The sequence below is a fragment of the Tursiops truncatus genome, chromosome 4, assembly GCF_011762595.2.
Source record: "Tursiops truncatus isolate mTurTru1 chromosome 4, mTurTru1.mat.Y, whole genome shotgun sequence".
NCBI lineage: Eukaryota > Metazoa > Chordata > Mammalia > Artiodactyla > Delphinidae > Tursiops > Tursiops truncatus.
In genome coordinates this window covers 97,394,136-97,413,316 of record NC_047037.1, presented here as the reverse complement: position 1 = coordinate 97,413,316, position 19,181 = coordinate 97,394,136, and the positions used below count along the sequence as shown (strand labels likewise).

At 38.2% G+C, this 19,181-nt stretch overlaps 1 pseudogene; it reads left to right on the top strand.

Annotated features, from left to right (window-relative positions):
• Positions 1-689: 689 nt before the first annotated feature.
• On the top strand, positions 690-18,264 carry LOC109547780 (RNA/RNP complex-1-interacting phosphatase pseudogene; annotated as a pseudogene).
• The last annotated feature ends 917 nt before the right edge of the window (positions 18,265-19,181 follow it).

Sequence of the window (19,181 nt, the reverse complement as noted above, 5' to 3'; positions counted from 1 at the left end):
GGAATAAAAAACATAGATCTTCTAAAAAAATCTCTTCTTGGCTCTCTTTTTTCAACTTCTCTACCCACCGTAAAGAGCTATAGAATTTCAGAACTGGAAGAGAACTAAGAGCTCGTCAAATCCAAGTAGGTCAAAATAATTTCATTTCATTTAGCTGCATAATATCCCTGTGAGATTAGGAGAGGCAGAGAATACGGATGGAGAATCTATGGCACCAAGAGGATTCACCCAGGTCACGGGGCTTATGTATAGCAAGGAACTCCTGGCTTTGAGTCCTCTGTCTTTTCTTCAGCAACAGTTACATGACAGGACATACTTTATTCTCTTAGAACACTCCCCAGAGACACTTTGCCAAGCTCAGAAAGATCAACAATGCTTAAGAGTTTCTAATTCAGAATAACCACAGGCCAGTGGGGCCTCGCAACAAAAAGATCCTGAATGAATGCAAATGAAACAAAAAGTAGGGATGGTAAAAAGCAGCTATTTTGGGGATTAGTAGCTTACACAACAGGATGTGTTCCGGAAACTTCTAAGCTTGCTTCCTGGTCTTATCTCTGTTTATTGGGATGAATTGCCCAAGTCATAGTTTCCCCAAGTCCAATTTTCATTTGTCAGACAGAATTAACAGTATGGATCACCAGGATGCTATGAAGAATACAAATGAATGAAATAAAAAGAGCACTGAAGACATGAAGAACTATAAAATAATGGATCGAGAGAGCCAAAAAGAGGCCTTGACAGGTAATCTAGCTTTGAAATATAGAATAAGGTGTATTAAACACATCTACCTTGGCAGCTATTAGAGACTTGCATACACATACGTGTATTTATATCTCTAGAACACTTCGTCAAAGGGTTGGAAATAATACAGAATGGAGAATTCATTGATCTGCTTCCACTGCTCTCCTCCACTCTGGGGTTCTTTGCTCAGTCCAAGATGAGAGGTTGATTGGGAGAACAGAAGTAGCCATGAACTACTGTAAAATTTATTTCTGGAAACTTTCCATCCATTCCCATCCTTCCCACCATCCCCATCCCACTGTTCAGCTGTCCTCCCCACTATCTTTTACCAGATTCATTAAGTGTCTTTATGCTATGCGTGATTATCCAAGGCTACACACTACAGCCTTAAATGACAAGAATGTCCTCCCCTAAGGAACAAGTTCCATTCCCCTCTAGGCTTACAAAAGTAATAGCCATCAGGCTTCCCTGGTGGCGCAGTGGTTGAGAGTCCGCCTGCTGATGCAGAGGACACGGGTTCGTGCCCCAGTCCGGGAAGATCCCACGTGCCGCGAAGCGTCTGGGCCCTTGAGCCATGGCTGCTGAGCCTGTGCATCCGGAGCCTGTGCTCTGCAACAGGAGAGGCCACAGCAATGAGAGTCCCGCGTACCGCAAAAAAAAAAAAAAGTAATAGCCATCATATAAACTTCATGCAATCTTCCACAACATTTGTGGGGCTCTGTCATTTACTAGGCACTAGCTTCAGCTTACAGTCTTCTCATCCATGAACATTTTTTGTTTTTTCCAGTTTTCATTGTATTTTTATTTAACCCAATATAGTCAATATATTATCATTTCACCATGTAATGATGTAAACATTATTGGGATTTTTACATTAATTTTTTGTAGTAAGTTTTTGATATTCAATGTATTGTGTTTTTTTTGTTTTTTTGTGTTTTTTTTTTTTTTTTTTTTTTTGGGGTATGCAGGCCCATCACCACTGTGGCCTCTCCCGTTGCAGAGCACAGGCTTCGGACATACAGGCTCAGCGGCCATGGCTCACGGGCCCAGCCACGCCACGGCGTGTGGGATCTTCATGGACCGGGGCATGAGCTCGTGTCCCCTGCATTGGCAGGTGGACTCTCAACCACTGTGCCACCAGGGAAGCCCCAATGTGTGTTTTACACTTACAAGACATCTGGGGCCAAGAGGAAAGGCGGAAAGCACATCACGGAAAGGTGGAAAGACTATCTCCCAGCTGAACAGCGGATGCCTGGGACTCGTTTCATTGCTTTCAAAGTTCCTTTAAAAAAGAGTTTTGAAAAGAATCTTGCTCCAAAAGAATGTTTTTCCCCCTTGGATCTCTTTTAACAAAATCCAAGAACAGAATGAAGAACTTGGGCTGATTATTGACTTAACATATACTCGCTGCTATTATAAGCCAGAGGACTTACCAGAAACTATTCCTTACTTAAAAATTTGTACAATTGGGCATCAGGTGCCAGAAGATGACACTATTTTTAAATTCCAATGTGCTGTTAATGGGTTTCTGAAAGAAAATAAAGATAATGACACACTTATTGGTGTCCACTGTACTCATGGTTTAAACAGGACTGGCTACCATATCTGCAGATATTTGATTGATGTAGAAGGCATGTGGCCAGATGATGCAATTGGATACTGGTGTTTTATCTTTACAAGTTCTTCATCATTCCATAAGAAAGCTGCTCTTCTGGTTTCACAAGGGATGGTGAACAGTGCCGTGTGGATTAAAGGCTCCTGGTGCTGCAGCCAGGTCACTGCTGTGCCTCTGAGGTGGGAGAGCCAACTTCAGGACACTGGTCCACAAGAGACCTCTCAGCTCCACATAATATCAAATGGCGAAAATCTCCCAGAGATCTCAATCTCAACACCAGCAGCCAGCTTCACTCAACGACCAGAAAGCTACAGTGCTGGACACCCTATGCCAAACAACTAGCAAGACAGGTACATAACCCCACCCATTAGCAGAGAGGCTGCCTAAAATCATAATAAGTCTACAGACACCCCAAAACACACCACCAGACGTGGACCTGCCCACCAGAAAGACAAGATCCAGCCTCATCCACCAGAACACAGTCACTAGTCCCCTCCCCCAGGAAGCCTACACAACCCACTGAACCAACTTTAGCCACTGGGGACAGACACCAAAAACAATGGGAACTATGAACCTGCAGCCTGCAAAAACGAGACCCCAAACACAGTAAGATAAGCAAAATGAGAAGACAGAAAAAGACACAGCAGATGAAGGAGCAAGATAAAAGCCCACCAGACCTAAAAAATGAAGAGGAAATAGGCAGTCTACCTGAAAAAGAATTCAGAATAATGATAGTAAAGATGATCCAAAATCTTGGAAATAGAATAGACAAAATGCAAGAAACATTTAACAAGGACCTAGAAGAACTAAAAATGAAACAAGCAACAATGAACAACACAATAAATGAAATTAAAAATACTCTAGATGGGATCAATAGCAGAATAACTGAGGAAGAAGAATGGATAAGTGACCTGGAAGATAAAATGATGGAAATAACTACTGCAGAGTAGAATAAAGAAAAAAGAATGAAAAGAACTGAGGACAGTCTCAGAGACCTCTGGGACAACATTAAATGCACCAACATTCGAATTATAGGGGCTCCAGAAGAAGAAGAGAAAAAGAAAGGGACTGAGAAAATATTTGAAGAGATTATAGTTGAAAACTTCCCTAATATGGGAAAGGAAACAGAAAATCAAGTCTAGGAAGCACAGGGAGTCCCATACAGGATAAATCCAAGGAGAAATATACCAAGACACATATTAATCAAACTGTCAAAAACTAAATACAAAGAAAACATTTTAAAAGCAGCAAGGGAAAAACAACAAATAACACATAAGGGAATCCCCATAAGGTTAACAGCTGATCTTTCAGCAGAAACTCTGCAAGCCAGAAGGGACTGGCAGAACATATTTAAAGTGATGAAGGAGAAAAACCTGCAACCAAGATTACTCTACCCAGCAAGGATCTCATTCAGATTTGATGGAGAAATTAAAACATTTACAGACAAGCAAAGCTGAGAGAGTTCAGCACCACGAAACAAGCTTTACAACAAATGCTAAAGGAACTTCTCTAGGCAAGAAAAACAAGAGAAGGAAAAGATCTACAATAACAAACCCAAAACAATTAAGCAAATGGGAATAAGAACATACATATCGATAATTACCTTAAATGTAAACAGACTAAAAGCTCCTACCAAAAGACACAGATTGGCTGAATGGATACAAAAACAGGATCCATATATATGCTATCTACAAGAGACCCACTTCAGACCTAGAGACACATACAGACTGAAAGTAAGAGGATGGGAAAAGATATTCCATGCTAATGGAAACCAAAAGAAAGCTGGAGTAGCAATTCTCATATCAGACAAAATAGACTTTAAAAAAAAGACTATTAGAAGAAACAAAGAAGGACACTACTTAATGATCAAGGGATCAATCCAAGAAGAAGATATAACAATTGTAAATATTTATGCACCCAACATAGGAGCACCTCAATACATAAGGCAAATACTAACAGCCATAAAAGGGGAAATTGACAGTAACATATTCATAGTAGGGGACTTTAACACCCCACTTTCATCAATGGACAGATGATCCAAAATGAAAATAAATAAGGAAACACAAGCTTTAAATGCTACATTAAACAAGATGGACTTAGTTGATATTTATAGGACATTCCATCCAAAAACAACAGAATACACATTTTTCTCGAGTGCTCATGGAACATTCTCCAGGATAGATCATACCTTGGGTCACAAATCAAGCCTTGGTAAATTTAAGAAAATTGATTGTATCAAGTATCTTTTCTGACCACATGCTATGAAACTAGATATCAATTACAGGAAAAGATCTGTAAAAAGTACAAACAAATGAAGGCTAAACAATACACTACTTAATAACGAAGTGATCACTGAAGAAGTCAAAGAGGAGATAAAAAAATACCTAGAAACAAATGACAATGGAGACATGACAACCCAAAATCTATGAGATGAAGCAAAAGCAGTTCTAAGAGGGAAATTTATAGCAATACAATCCTCCCTTAAGAAACAGGAAATATCTCGAATAAACAACCTAAACTTGCACCTAAAGCAATTAGAGAAAGAAGAACAAAAGAAACCCCAAAGCTAGCAGAAGGAAAGAAATCATAAAAATCAGATCAGAAATAAATGAAAAAGAAATGAAGGAAACGATAGCAAAGATCAATAAAACTAAAAGCTGGTTCTTTGAGAAGATAAACAAAATTGATAAACCATTAGGGAGACTCATCAAGCAAAAAAGAGAGAAGACTCAAATCAATAGAATTAGAAATGAAAAAGGAGAAGTAACAACTGACACAACAGAAATACAAAAGATCATGAGAAATTACTACAAGCTACTCTATGCCAATAAAATGGACAACCTGAAAGAAATGGACAGATTCTTAGAAATGCACAACCTGCCAAGACTAAGTCAGGAAGAAATAGAAAAGATGAACAGACCAATCACAATCACTGAAATTGAAACTGTGATTAAAAATCTTCCAACAAACAAAAGCCCAGGACCAGATAGCTTCACAGGCAAATTCTATCAAACATTTAGAGAAGAGCTAACACCTATCCTTCTCAAACTCTTCCAAGATATAGCAGAGGGAGGAACACTCCCAAACTCATTCTACGAGGCCACCATCACCCTGATACCAAAACCAGACAAGGATGTCACAAGGAAAGAAAACTACAGGCCAATATCACGGATGAACATAGATGCAAAAATCCTCAACAAAATACTAGCAAACGGAAGCCAACAGCACATTAGAAGGATCATACATCATGATCAAGTGGGCTTTATTCCAGGAATGCAAGGATTCTTCAATATACGCAAATCAATCAACGTGATACACCATATTAACAAATTGAAGGAGAAAAACCATATGATCATCTCAATAGATGCAGAGAAAGCTTTCAACAAAATTCAACACCCATTTATGATAAAAAAACCCTGCAGAAAGTAGGCATAGAGGGAACTTTCCTCAACATAATAAAGGCCATATATGACAAACCCACAGCCGACATTGTCCTCAATGCTGAAAAACTGAAAGCATTTCCACTAAGATCAGGAGCAAGACAAGGTTGCCCAGTCTCACCACTCTTATTCAACATAGTTTTGGAAGTTTTAGCCACAGCAATCAGAGAAGAAAAGGAAATAAAAGGAATCCAAATCGGAAAGAAGAAGTAAAGCTCTCACTGTTTGCAGATGACATAATACTATACATAGAGAATCTTAAAGATGGTACCAGAAAACTACTAGAGCTAATCAATGAATTTGGTAAAGTAGCTGGATACAAAATTAATGCACAGAAATCTCTGGCATTCCTATACACTAATGATGAAAAATCTGAAAGTGAAATCAAGAAAACACTCCCATTTACCATTGCAACAAAAAAATAAAATATCTAGGAATAAACCTACCTAAGGAGACAAAAGGCCTGTATGCAGAATATTATAAGACACTGATGAAAGAAATTAAAGATGATACAAATAGATGGACAGATATACCATGTTCTTGGATTGGAAGAATCAACATTGTTAAAATGACTCTACTACACAAAGCAATCTACAGATTCAGTGCAATCTCTATCAAACTACCAATGGCATTTTTCACAGAACTAGAACAAAAAATTTCACAATTTGTAAGTAAACACAAAAGACCCCGAATAGTCAAAGCAATCTTGAGTAAGAAAAATCGAGCTGGAGGAATCAGGCTCCCTGACTCAGACTATACTACAAAGCTACAGTAATCAAGACAGTATGGTACTGACACAAAAACAGAAAGATAGATCAATGGAACAGGATAGAAAGCCCAGAGATAAACCCATGCACATACGGTCACTTTATCTTTGATAAAGGAGGCAGGAATGTACAGTGGAGAAAGGACAGCCCTTCAAAAAGTGGTGCTGGGAAAACTGGACAGCTACATATAAAATTATGAGATTAGATCACTCCCTAACATCACACACAAAAATAAGCTCAAAATGGATTAAGGACCTAAATGTAAGGCCAGAAACTATCAAAATCTTAGAGGAAAACATAGGCAGAACACTCTATGACATAAATCACAGCAAGATCCTTTTTGACCCACCTCCTAGAGAAATGGATATAAAACCAAAAAAAACCAAATGAGACCTAATGAAACTTCAAAGCTTTTGTACAGCAAAGGAAACCATAAACAAGATCAAAAGACAACCCTCAGAATGGGAGAAAATATTTGCAAATGAAGCAACTGACAAAGGATTAATCTCCAAAATTTATAAGCAGCTCATGCAGCTCAATACCAAAAAACAAACAACCCAATCCAAAAATGGGCAGAAGACCTAAATAGACATTTCTCCAAAGAAGAGAAAGAAGAAGAGAAATGCAAATCAAAACTACAATGAGATATCATCTCACACCAGTCAGAATGGTCATCATCAAAAAATCTAGAAACAATAAATGCTGGAGAGGGTGTGGAGAAAAGGGAACCCTCTTGCACTGTTGGTAGGAATGTAAACTGATATAGCCATTGTGGAGAACAGTATGGAGGTTCCTTAAAAAACTACAAATAGAACTACCATATGACCCAGCAATCCCACTACTGGGCATATACCCTGAGAAAACCATAATTCAAAAAGAGTCATGTACCAAAATGTTCATTGCAGATCTATTTACAGTAGCCCGGAGATGGAAGCAACCTAAGTGTCCATCATCGGATGAATGGATAAAGAAGATGTGGCACATATATACAATGGAATATTACTCAGCCATAAAAAGAAACGAAATTGAGCTATTTGTAATGAGGTGGATGGACCTAGAGTCTCTCATACAGAGTGAAATAAGTCAGAAAGAGAAAGACAAATACCATATCTAACACATATATATGGAATTTAAGAAAAAAAATGTCATGAGGAACCTAGGGTTAAGACAGGAATAAAGACACAGACCTACTAGAGAATGGACTTGAGGATATGGGGAGGGTGAAGGGTAAGCTGGGACAGGGCAGGAGAGTGGCATGGACATGTATGCACTACCAATCGTAGAATAGATAGCTAGTGGGAAGCAGCCGCATAGCACAGGGAGATCAGCTCGGTGGTTTGTGACCACCTGGAGGGGTGGGATAGGGAGGGTGGGAGGGAGGGAGATGTAAGAGGGAAGAGATATGGGCACATATGTATATGTATAACTGATTCACTTTGTTATAAAGCAGAAACTGACATACCATTGTGAAGCAATTATACTCCAATAAAGATGTAAAAAAAAAAAAAGACATCTGGATTTGTACTAGCACTATTTCAAGGGCTCAATAGCCACATGTAGCTAGTGGCTACCATACTGTGCAGGACAGTTCTAGAATATACTTTTTTTTTTTGCATTTTAAATATTTTTATTAGCAACTGCAATTATAAAATAACAATATATGTATTGATTACTTTATTCCAGTTACATTTCTAAATGCTTGTATTCATAACAATCCGAGGAAGTAAGGACTATCATTGTATGACATATGGGTTATCCTTCCTTAAATATTTGGTAAACATCAGAAGTAAATCATGATATCAGTGGACTAAAGAAAGTCAAAAGCAATTATTTCAAGATATGTTGGAAATAAATTTGGTGAAGATCAATTCATAATTTTTATATAAACTATTTGAAGTTCACAAACAGGAGGTAACTTCCTAATCTTGAAAGGAGACTTTCAATACCAATATACCAAAAATCTATAGGAAATTACTATTCACTAATAATTAATTGAGACAGTTTATACATTTCCGTTAAGATCTGGATTAAGATAAGGATGCCTACTCTGACAGCTACTAGTTAACATAGACTTAGTAGTCCTGGTCAAAATCATAAGACAAGAAAAAGGCAGAAGTAACAATAAAAAAAGATTTAAAAATTTATAAGACCTGATGAAAAAATTAGTAAAACATGTAGATGTAAGATCAATGGAAAAATCAGTAGTTCTCTTTATATTAGTAATAAATGATTAGCAAACATAATAGAAATAAATACAATAAAAATAACAAAGTATAAAACATCTGAGTTTTATCCTAACAAAGCATGTACAAGACCTTTACAGAAACCTTTTAAAAGTTAAAATAAACAGCATATCAAAATATGAGTAATTCAAAAGGTATAATATGTTAAGAGATGGGATAAAAATATAAGGCTGCCATTTTTTCCCCAAATTAGTCTATACATTTAATTAAATACATTCAAAATTTTAGATGGATTTTTTTTTGAGAAATATGATTAACTGTTCTAAAATTTATATGGAGGAATAAAATTGTACAACTTGCACACAATTTTTTAAAAGAAAAGTAGGGGGGAAATCCATATTTGAAACATACAACAAAGCCACTGTAATAAAAATATTATAATAATGCCCCAGGGACATTTAAATATTGCAATAGAAAAGAGATCTCAGATATAGACACATGTTTATATGGGAATTTGAAATATCGTAAAACTGTTGCCCTAAATTAATGGGGAAGTGATAGCTTAGTAGGTCATGTTAGGAAAGTGTCTTTATATATGAAAAATCTAGAATTTGACCCTTGGATTATCATACATACAGTTGGAAACCATATATATTAACAATTTACATGTGAAAAATTATTAAATTAATAAAAGAAACAATATAGAAAATATTGGGAACTTAGAGGAAAAAACTTTTAAAACATAAAGGCTTAAACTAATAGAAAATTGGTCAAAGGATATGAATCAGTGATTCATAGAAAGGTTTTCCTAAATGGTTGACAAATATATGGAGAGATTCTAATACTTAGAAAATCTGAAAAATGCTCATTACACGTTCAAAGTCAGAAAAATAATCATTAAGATAGCCATAAAATATTCATTTTCTTTAGAAAGTAGATATTAAATGTTGGCAAGCATGTGGGGAGGTAGAACTCTGATGGGAGTGTACACTGATATACTGGAAAAGTCTCTGGCTGTATTAAAATTGGGTGGGACCCAGTGATTCCAGTCCTGGGAATATGTCTCAGATAAGTCTAGAATATACTTTTAACAATTTTTTAAGACAAATCAGAACTGTACAAAATGCTGCAATATCATACCATGGACATTCTTAACCAGATGAAATACAGCTAGGTTCCAAAAGATGATAGTGCTAGAAATGTCAGCTACACAGCAGGCCAATAAAGCTGGGTACTTACAACCCCCAAAGACAGAGGGCAGTGATTCATGTGGAACAAGGCTGGTGTTTACTTAAGTCGCTAAACAGAGGCAGAGTCTGACAGTGGCCTTGAACTTCCTGTTCTCTTGCCCCCCGCTGAGGCAGAGCTTTCATCAATGGACATATGAGCATAAAGGAAGCTCAACTCCGGGCAGCCACCATTAAGTCAGAGAATAAGAGTGGCCAACAAATATTGACCAGGCTTTGAAAAAGCAAGGATCTGTGGGGGTGTAGGAAACCTTGTTCTCTCTATGCCCAAAAGACAAATGGTTCTTTTCATAAAAAGTAGCATGAAGTCTAAGGCACACATGAGACCTCAGATTGAAGAATGGCTAAGTATTTACAGATTTCTCCACTGATATTCAGAAAGATGCCCCGTTTTTCTCCATTCAGTTAAAGTGGCATGTCTTCAACTCTCACAGCATTTGTTATGAATAACCTAGACTGGTTTTGTTACCATCTGAAATTCTATAACAAGTATGTTTCAGTCTTGGCCGGCATTCTAAGGAGAACAGCAGAATTCACATCACTGCAAAGTCCAAGGAAATCAGAATATGAACCCACCGTTGATACATTTTTCCTTGACATACACAATTTTACTGAAACTGCCGACTTGAAATTTGAAATTTAAGGATGTTTTATATGAAAATTCTACAAGGACTTATGGCTTCAGGAATGTCCATTATACCCCTATTGCTGTAACACCTTGTCACCTACTGTTTCTGAATTCATTATGTTCTTACAACTAGACGCCCTTTCAAAAAGGTTCAAACTGTAATCCCAAATATGAATCCCTTTTTTATTATTTAAACTTTGCAATTGTTCACCAATGCCCAATATGAAAGATGCTTCATTTAGCACTGTCGCTAGCAGTATACCCATTCCTGGGTTTCTGAGACATCCTCCAAGATCTATCTATGTCTTCAGTCCATGGGCAAACATATTATGGACCATGTGTAGATCTCTGTTTTCTAGGAAGATACGTGAGATGGAAATTGGAAAATTGCAATTGCACTTTAGAGTGTCTGGTGAAATTACTTTGGATCCCTGATGTATGGGAAAGCAGTCTGGATGGCTGGCCAGATCAGACATTTTGCATGCTCATGCCAGGGGAACCAAAGCAATTTGCTGACCCATTCCAAACCATTGGGGGGGGAAGCTGTTTAATTAGGGAAGTCTCTAGTTCTGAAGGTTGGGTGGTTTAAATATTCGGTGGAGAAAGTTATTGGTCAGTTGATAGGTCAGCCATGGTCTGAAGACTTTTTCTCTTAACATAACAATTTGTCTTCAGACTTCTTAAATCCTCCAATAGGCTCTATGCTAGCCAAATATTTAGTGGTTTTGTGAAGTTTTTTGGTATTCATGTCAAATGCAGTTCTTTAGAAACCCATTTAAAATGTTTCTTTTCCATATGGCATTCTGAAAGGGAACAGGGAATTGCAAATTTAAGACTGTGACAAAAAAGAATGCTCTTTGTAACTATTTCCGTACTTTCTAAGTTTCTTAAATGAGTTTGATTTATATTGTGCCAAGACTGAATACTATGTTTATCATTAGGATTGTGATTTTTAAAAAGCCATATAGTCCCTTGGCAATTAGAATAACTGTACATACAGTATGTTACAGGCTTTTTGTTTTTATTTTTACCATGTTTTGAAGTTTGATTAACTGACTCCATAAATGAATTCTGAAGAAGGATAAATCATCCAAGTTTCATCTCAACACTTTCAAAGCATGTTTAGTGCAACTTTAAAGTCTAGGTCTCCAAGTACTGTTTGCAAAGTTGTTCTTAGTCTATCCCGTTGTCTTGTTATATACACTGGGACACTGCATTTTCTTAGATTTTAAAACTCTTGGGGATATAACTTTGCCCATTTTCAATGTGACTCTATAAGACAAACCAAATGATATACCCTTCTGAGAGGCATTGGAGTCCCTTCCAAGCCCATGGCTCCCTTCAGGGTGGTTCTCCATCCATAGATTGCTGTACTTTATATCTTATAATTCCCCACTCACCCCCAAAGAATGTGGCCCAACCCAAAGGCAGTCATCTATAGACTGGGCAAGGTCCAGGAAGGGGTCCAGCTGGAGAACTCTACTCAACAAAATGGTCCAATGACTGATCCCATCATATTGGTCACTTGGAATCTGATGGAGAGATGTACAAAGTTGGAGTCAGTAGTGGGAAAAGAATTTGGGAGAAAAAAAAAAAAGAAGATAGATGGCACAACCAAAGGGTAAAAGCCTGAAGGCAGCAAGAATAAGTAGAGAACAAGGCAGAGGGGAAACTGAACATGAACATGGCAGAGTATCACTGGGGTTGCCATGCTTCACCAGAGCTGTGGATTATTAAAGACACTATTGCATTCCAACTGGTTCCCCAGTTTTCTATCAGTTTGGCTGTGGAGTTGCTGAGACTGGTTCCTGTACTTCTTATAACACATCTCTGTTAACAGAAATATAAGAGTTGGGCTTTCTCCAGTTTCTGACAAATGATATAGAACCTTAAGTAAATGATTTATTTGCTATAAAATGAAACATCTATTTTGTGGATAGATGTTCTGACAGGTTCTATGGGGACTACAAAGATGAAAATCCACAGTTACTTTTCTCAAGGGGCTCACTGGTTTAAAGAAGTAAGACCATAGAGTGTTGATGGAGGCAGGGAAGGGCTAAAAGTGGGCATCCGGGACCAGACTATCTGCTTGCAACTAGCTGTATGATCCTGGGCCAGTTACTTAACCTCTTGTGCCTAGATTTCCTCAACACTGTAAAACCTACCTCATAGTATACTTGTTAGGATTATGTGAGGTAATGCCTAGAAAGAGTTCAGAATCACTAAGGTTGCCCATGCCCTTCCCAGGTATCTGAGGTCCTTGGGGAAAAGAAAGGATTTGGGTAGATTAGAGACATCTCTGTATAAACGTATTCCTCATGGCAAGATGAGCTGTTTGCCATACCAGTCAATGTAGCTGAGGAGTTACATCTAGATTCCAAGGTAAATGTTCATAGAACAGATACACACTCAGCGCCCATGATCCTTGGCACAGAAGATCCCTCCTTTCATTGGTCACTGATGTGCCAGGGAAGGAATTTGGCTCCCCTGTCTCCCTACCCTCTCTTTGCTCCTCCCTTTGGCAGACATCTGCTACATATGCAGCTCTTGTGTCTGCTTCACCTTTCCCTGCATGATCTTGTTCTCTTCCCTCCCTTCCCTCCTTGTACTTCCTTACAGGAAAGAACCAGGGGCAATTTTCTTTACAACATATGTAACCACACAAAACATACATTTCCCTCTCGGCTCTGGAGTGTTCTGAGTTGATCAAGACCATCTGTGCTTGCATATCCAATATCCCTCAGTCTACCCCACCCCCTAAATCTAATCCTTTTTGTGTAATTTAGCAGGGTCTTTGTGCTACAAAGCCCTTAATAATTTTTAAACAAAATTACCTTAATACATAGCAATTGCTAAATGCAATACGGAAATATTTATTTTTCTTGCCAGCTATAGATTCCCGAGTCTGTAACTGCCTTGCACAGCTTGCAGAACTCTGTGTGATGCAAACCATATAAGACACATTTCTTAAAAGCTACTCCTTTGGGGAGTCTAGCAACACATCACATTCAATTCTACAAGAAGTGAACATTGCAAATTATCAACAAGTTAATTACCTAGGGCAAGAACCCAAGCCTGCCCTTAATATTTAATTTCCCCTTGACCTTTTTATGGCTGACATCTGATAAGCAATACTGAGTCTTTCCTGTGGCACCTTATTTCTAATTGTTGACTTTTGCTTATCATCACTGCAAAACACTCAGGCATAAGTTCTACTGACAGATAGAAATCCAGCTGGAAAGTAACACCATCACAGCATCCTGGAATATGTAAGATGGTCACATAACTGTAATCATGGATAAGCACTGAAGATAAAAAATAATTTTTGTAATCCTATACTTACAAAATTATTTAAGTGTTCGTGAATTTTCCAGTGGATTTGGAAATACCTAAATAGTCATTCTTTCCGGAATTCTTGAAACCCCATGAGTTTGCCATTTGCTCCAGTGAATCTAAAACTTTTGAATTCTGCTGGATCATTCACCAAAGCCAGATAAACTCTTTGTTGTATGCAGTACACTTGGACTGATTCTGTGGCGAGTACAACAACAGGTCAGATACACATTTTGGGCCCCAAGAAGCTTACAGTCTAGGAGAAGAAATAACAGGCATACATGTGGTAGGCAGATTAATAGCCACTCAAAGTTGTCTACTCCCTAATCTCTGGAACCTGTGAATATGTTACCCTACATGGGAAAAGGGACTTTGCAGATGTGACAAAGGTTACAGACATTGTGATGGGGAAGATTAAGCTGGATTATTTGGGTGGGTTCAACCTAATCACATGATTCCTTAAAATCAGAGAGGGGGCTATAAATGATCAGACAGATCATTGTTGCTGACTTTGAAGATGGAAGGGGTCATGAGCCAAGGACTGGGGGTGGCCTCTAGAAGCTGGAAGAGGCAGGGAAATGCATTCTGCCCTAGAGTCTGCAGTAAGGAATATATTCCTGCTCACACCTTGATTTTCGCCAAGTGAGAACCATGGCAGATTTCTGACCTCCAGACTTGAAAGCTAAAAAATTTTGTCTAAGTCACTGAATTCATAGTTATTTATTCTAGTAGCAAAAGGAAGCTGATAAATACATACTTTTAATACAAGTTAAAAAATGTCAATTGCTATAGAAGAGGTATAAAGTGAGTGGGATCTTAGATGAAGTCCAGCACGACAAAACTGACTCTTTAACTTCTCTTTCACCCTTGTTTTTCTTGACTCCAGATTTGTATTCCATTTGGATTTGTAATAAATAATATCCATATCAAAATAGCATCATAGTATCCTCCCCATCTTCCAGGGGGGCTCTACAGCACAAAGGTAAGGAGACCATGCAAATGGGGCAAGTGATTTGTACAAGATGGGAAGCTGGCAAAAGTGGCTAACCCTGAATTAAACACAGTCCACACCCAAGAGGCAGTTTCCAAAGCCGTGACTAATGTAGCTAAAAGCAAGTTTCTGGGATCACAAAGATATATTCATGATAGAATCTTAGTGATGGAAAACACTATACTATGTAAAACCTTGTTTTTATTTTAAAAATTATTTTTGTAGCATTCCTAGAGTCTGATACCCACTTTAGCAAGATAAGAAAACTAGGACTAAATATTAACTCCTTTCCTGTAGTCTGCATAGTGAGTCATGAATGGAGTTGGAATTGCTGAAATGTCTCTGACTAAATGGAAAAGATAAAGAAAACAAAAAAGAGGTTAAAGAAAAAGAATCTGAGTGAGAATCAATAGAAATAATACCTTAAATTTTTTCATGCATATTTATATATGATCACACTTAATACTTACAATAATGCTGTGAAGGCCTTATTATCATTGCTTTACCAGTGAGGAAACCGAGGTCCCAGAGGTTCCATGACTTGTTACTAAGTAACAGTGCCCAGACCTAAACCAAGGAGTAACTAGAAAACTCTACCTCTTTTTCGCTAGTACCACCCAAGGGAAAGATACTCGCCTGTAGGCTTCTGGAGGTCAGGGACTGTGGATGTAACAGAACTTAATAGAATGCCAGCACTCAGGAGGGCCTCCACAATGACTGTGAAATTAAGGAGTGAGTCTGGCGAATGGCAGTCCTCTCTCTGTGCTCCATTACTAGGCAGCTCTCAACTAAAACAGAAGACAGCACACATTCTCACAAACTCCTCAAGTGATTCTAGGTAGAGGTTTTAAACCTTTGGGACAAATTGAAATCACCTGTGGAGCTTTTAAAACTTCAGATATCTTGGCACCTCGTCTTGCTGTTGTCAGACCTAAATAGGACCCTCTATGGGCTAGGTCTTACCATGAATCATCTAATCCCATTGAAACACAGGTTTCAGGACATCACAGAGCAGAAAACAAATGGTTTGCTCTTTCTTCTTTTTTCCTATTAAACAAGATATTAAGTAATAAACAAATGATACCCCAAACTATCCAGCCTCTTGACATGAGTGAATACAGTCCTGTACTGTAAGCAGAGCTGGTTTTCCTAGTAACAGGGTATTCCTAGAGGAGTTTTGCACACAGCTGACAATCAAACTGTTGGTGGAGAGAAAACAGCAGGCAACTGAACAACTGTTCTTGTGTTGAAGAGGTCTATACGCTTGTACATAGAGCCAGAAATTGAAGGTTCATGAGAATATTGTACCATAACCTTCTTACCTCTTTCCTTACTCTAAGGGCCTTGTTTTTCTTTATTATCTAATGGAAACCTAACACAATGAGAACTCATATCTAAATAGAGCTGGAGTTTGAATGGGAACTCTGCGAATGTTACATGCTCTCCCTTGCTATAACACGTAGTTTATTTTCAGCAGAAGGGGCAGAGAGATCTGGGTGAGTTAAGAACAATGGTCACAGTTTATTAAACCCATCTGTTTTCTTAAAAGGCAAAATTGTTAACTGATGGCGTGCAGGGTTCTCTAAGTCCATCTCAGAGGGATGGACCAGACACACAGAGGTCCATAGGTTATTTGGATGCACACTAGAATGGATAACCAATGTTCTGTAATCAAAATTCCCATGTAGGTTGAACCGTGGCCAAACTTTCATTGCTCTATCATAGAATGGGTGTGAGTCTTGAATGCAAAACACCCTTCATTGGCTTAATGAAGGCATTCTTCTCAGTTCTCCTAAATAAAAAGAGAGGGACTAGTAAGATCTAGCAAGGGTAATATTATATAAACAAAACAAAAAAGAAACTTTTGAAATTGTAGCTAAAAAGAACTGGAGTAATAGCAAATTATTTTAAACAATCTAGTGGTAGTATTTTCTCAAAAGGAGAAAAACAAATGTTCAAGTAGCCTTTTGCAAGACAGTCCCAACAGTGAGGTCAGTCGAGCAAAGTGGCATTTTTCCTTGGAATTCATTGAGGTATTCAGGTCTTAATTGGCTGTGGCATTTGGGAAATTTTGGGGGAAGAAACTTGGCTCTTGGAAAAGAGGGAAAAATTATCTCAATGCCCCAGAAGCTCTCTTTCAAACTCCAGATTTGCAGTGGTACATTGAGAGTTAGAATTTCTAGTAAAGAAGAAAATATATTGAAGCCACAGATTTCAAACAAGGAGGAAGATCAAGGATATGGTTAAAAAAAACAAGAAAGGAAAACTCTGGAACAAATGGTCATAGATAGCTGAATGGTGAAATAATCTAACTGAATCATAGGAAAGAATGATGTCGTGTCTAAATGTTAGGTTGCGGGTGGGTGTCTTGTGCTTATGATGTGATTACACATTTGTTGAACACAGGTGCACAGCAAGGATGCCACTCTCATTAAAAAGTTTCATTTATTAAGTTTAACATAATAATTCTTTATCATATTACCTCTTGGGACTCTGTCTTACCTGTTTTTATGTACTTTCCTTGAAAAGATTGAGGATTATTAATACCTAAAATCCATCACTTAGTCATATATCTCAGAAGTACCCAATATGTGGCTGGCACTCTGCCAAGGAATATGAGCACCACAAAAGAAGTAAAACAATGTGTCTACTCAAGTGAAACTTAAAATCTAATTGTAGAAATAGAACTTAAGCACACGCAGACATTAAGTAACAACTGTCCATCTGATGCCAGTTGAAAACAAAATTTGATATCTAGATGGGAGGCAGCAATGAGGGCTGGGGTATTTGGGGGTAGACCTCAGAGGGAGGTTGAACTTGATCTACACCTTAATGAATGGAATGGAGGCGGGAAGCATTAAATAAGAGAGTGTGAAATGAGCTCACAGGTAGTAAAAAGCTCAGAGGGTACAAGGAAATGAGTATATCTGCTTGGCCATTGGGCTTGAAGCATATATATTTAAGATTTAGGCTATGAGTCATGGAAAAAGACTGTGGTACAGTGGAAAGAACCCAGGTTTTGAGACTGATTTCTGATTTTGCCACTATAACCTCAGCTTCCTTCTAAAATGTGCTGAAAAAAGCAGTGAGTTTAGATTTACTTATTTGAAAATGGCTCCTGACATCTCTCCTTGAATATTGCTTCCCAGCCTCTGTGCTTCTCTAAACTGCTTCTACATCTGGCCTAGGACCATTTTCCATCTCCTTAATGCAGGTCATTGGTATTGGGGACTGCAGACACCCTGCAGTCTGCAGAACTGTAGGACACCCTCCACTAGAAAGGATGTTACTACTTCTCACCCGGAAAGGGTCACGTTGAGTGAGATGCAGTACTGCCACGGCCCTTTCTTTTTTCCACGGTGCCATCAGACAAGGCTGTACAAGCACAACAGGCTTAAGGCAGTGATCCTCAGACAGATAATTCTAATGTGGAGCTTCTAAAATACTGATATTCAGACCGCTGAATCCAAATCTCTGCAAGGTGGAACCCAAACCTTAGCATTTTTTAAAGCTCCCAGGTGATTCCAACATGCAGCCAGGGATGAGAACTACAGCTCTAAAGCAATCATCTGGGAGATTCTGCTAAACAGGATTAACTGTCAAACTTCAGGTTCCATAAAATGACCTGGAGGGAGAAAGACTTGCTGCTAGATATTCCACAACCCAGGTCAGGTGAGGCATGGGCCCTTCGAGCAACTTCTCTTTAGGTTCTGTCCATCAGCATGGGTTTCAGACGAACCTGTTTCCTCCTTTGATTGGGCCAGTGAATAAGTGTTGAGCCATGTTAGCGTGGCGCCCCTAAATAAATTATTTTCAGAGATTGTACAGTCTAAGCCCATGAAAGGAGTAGAAATATATTCATAATTGACTCATAAACTTCTCACAAATGACTCAACATTTTATACAATTATTCAAAGGTGTGTTCGTTTCTTCCCTTCCTTATATCTCTCTTGACCCATGCCTTTTTCAATTTGTGGACAACTTTGGCCCACTCAGAGGAAAGGAAAAAACTCAGTGTTGCACTGTATCCATTTAATGGTACTCTTTTAGCCATACATAGAGTAGCTAAGTGTGAGAATTATACCTCAAAAGAATTATGTGCTCAAATATTTTTGTTTTTCTGTGAGGGTTGAGAAAGTATGGTTAAATTCTTCTAGATAATATCTGAATAAGCTTTGACTGAATTTCTTAGTCTTTCTGAGCTCCAGTATTCTCATCTAGAAAAAGATAATATTA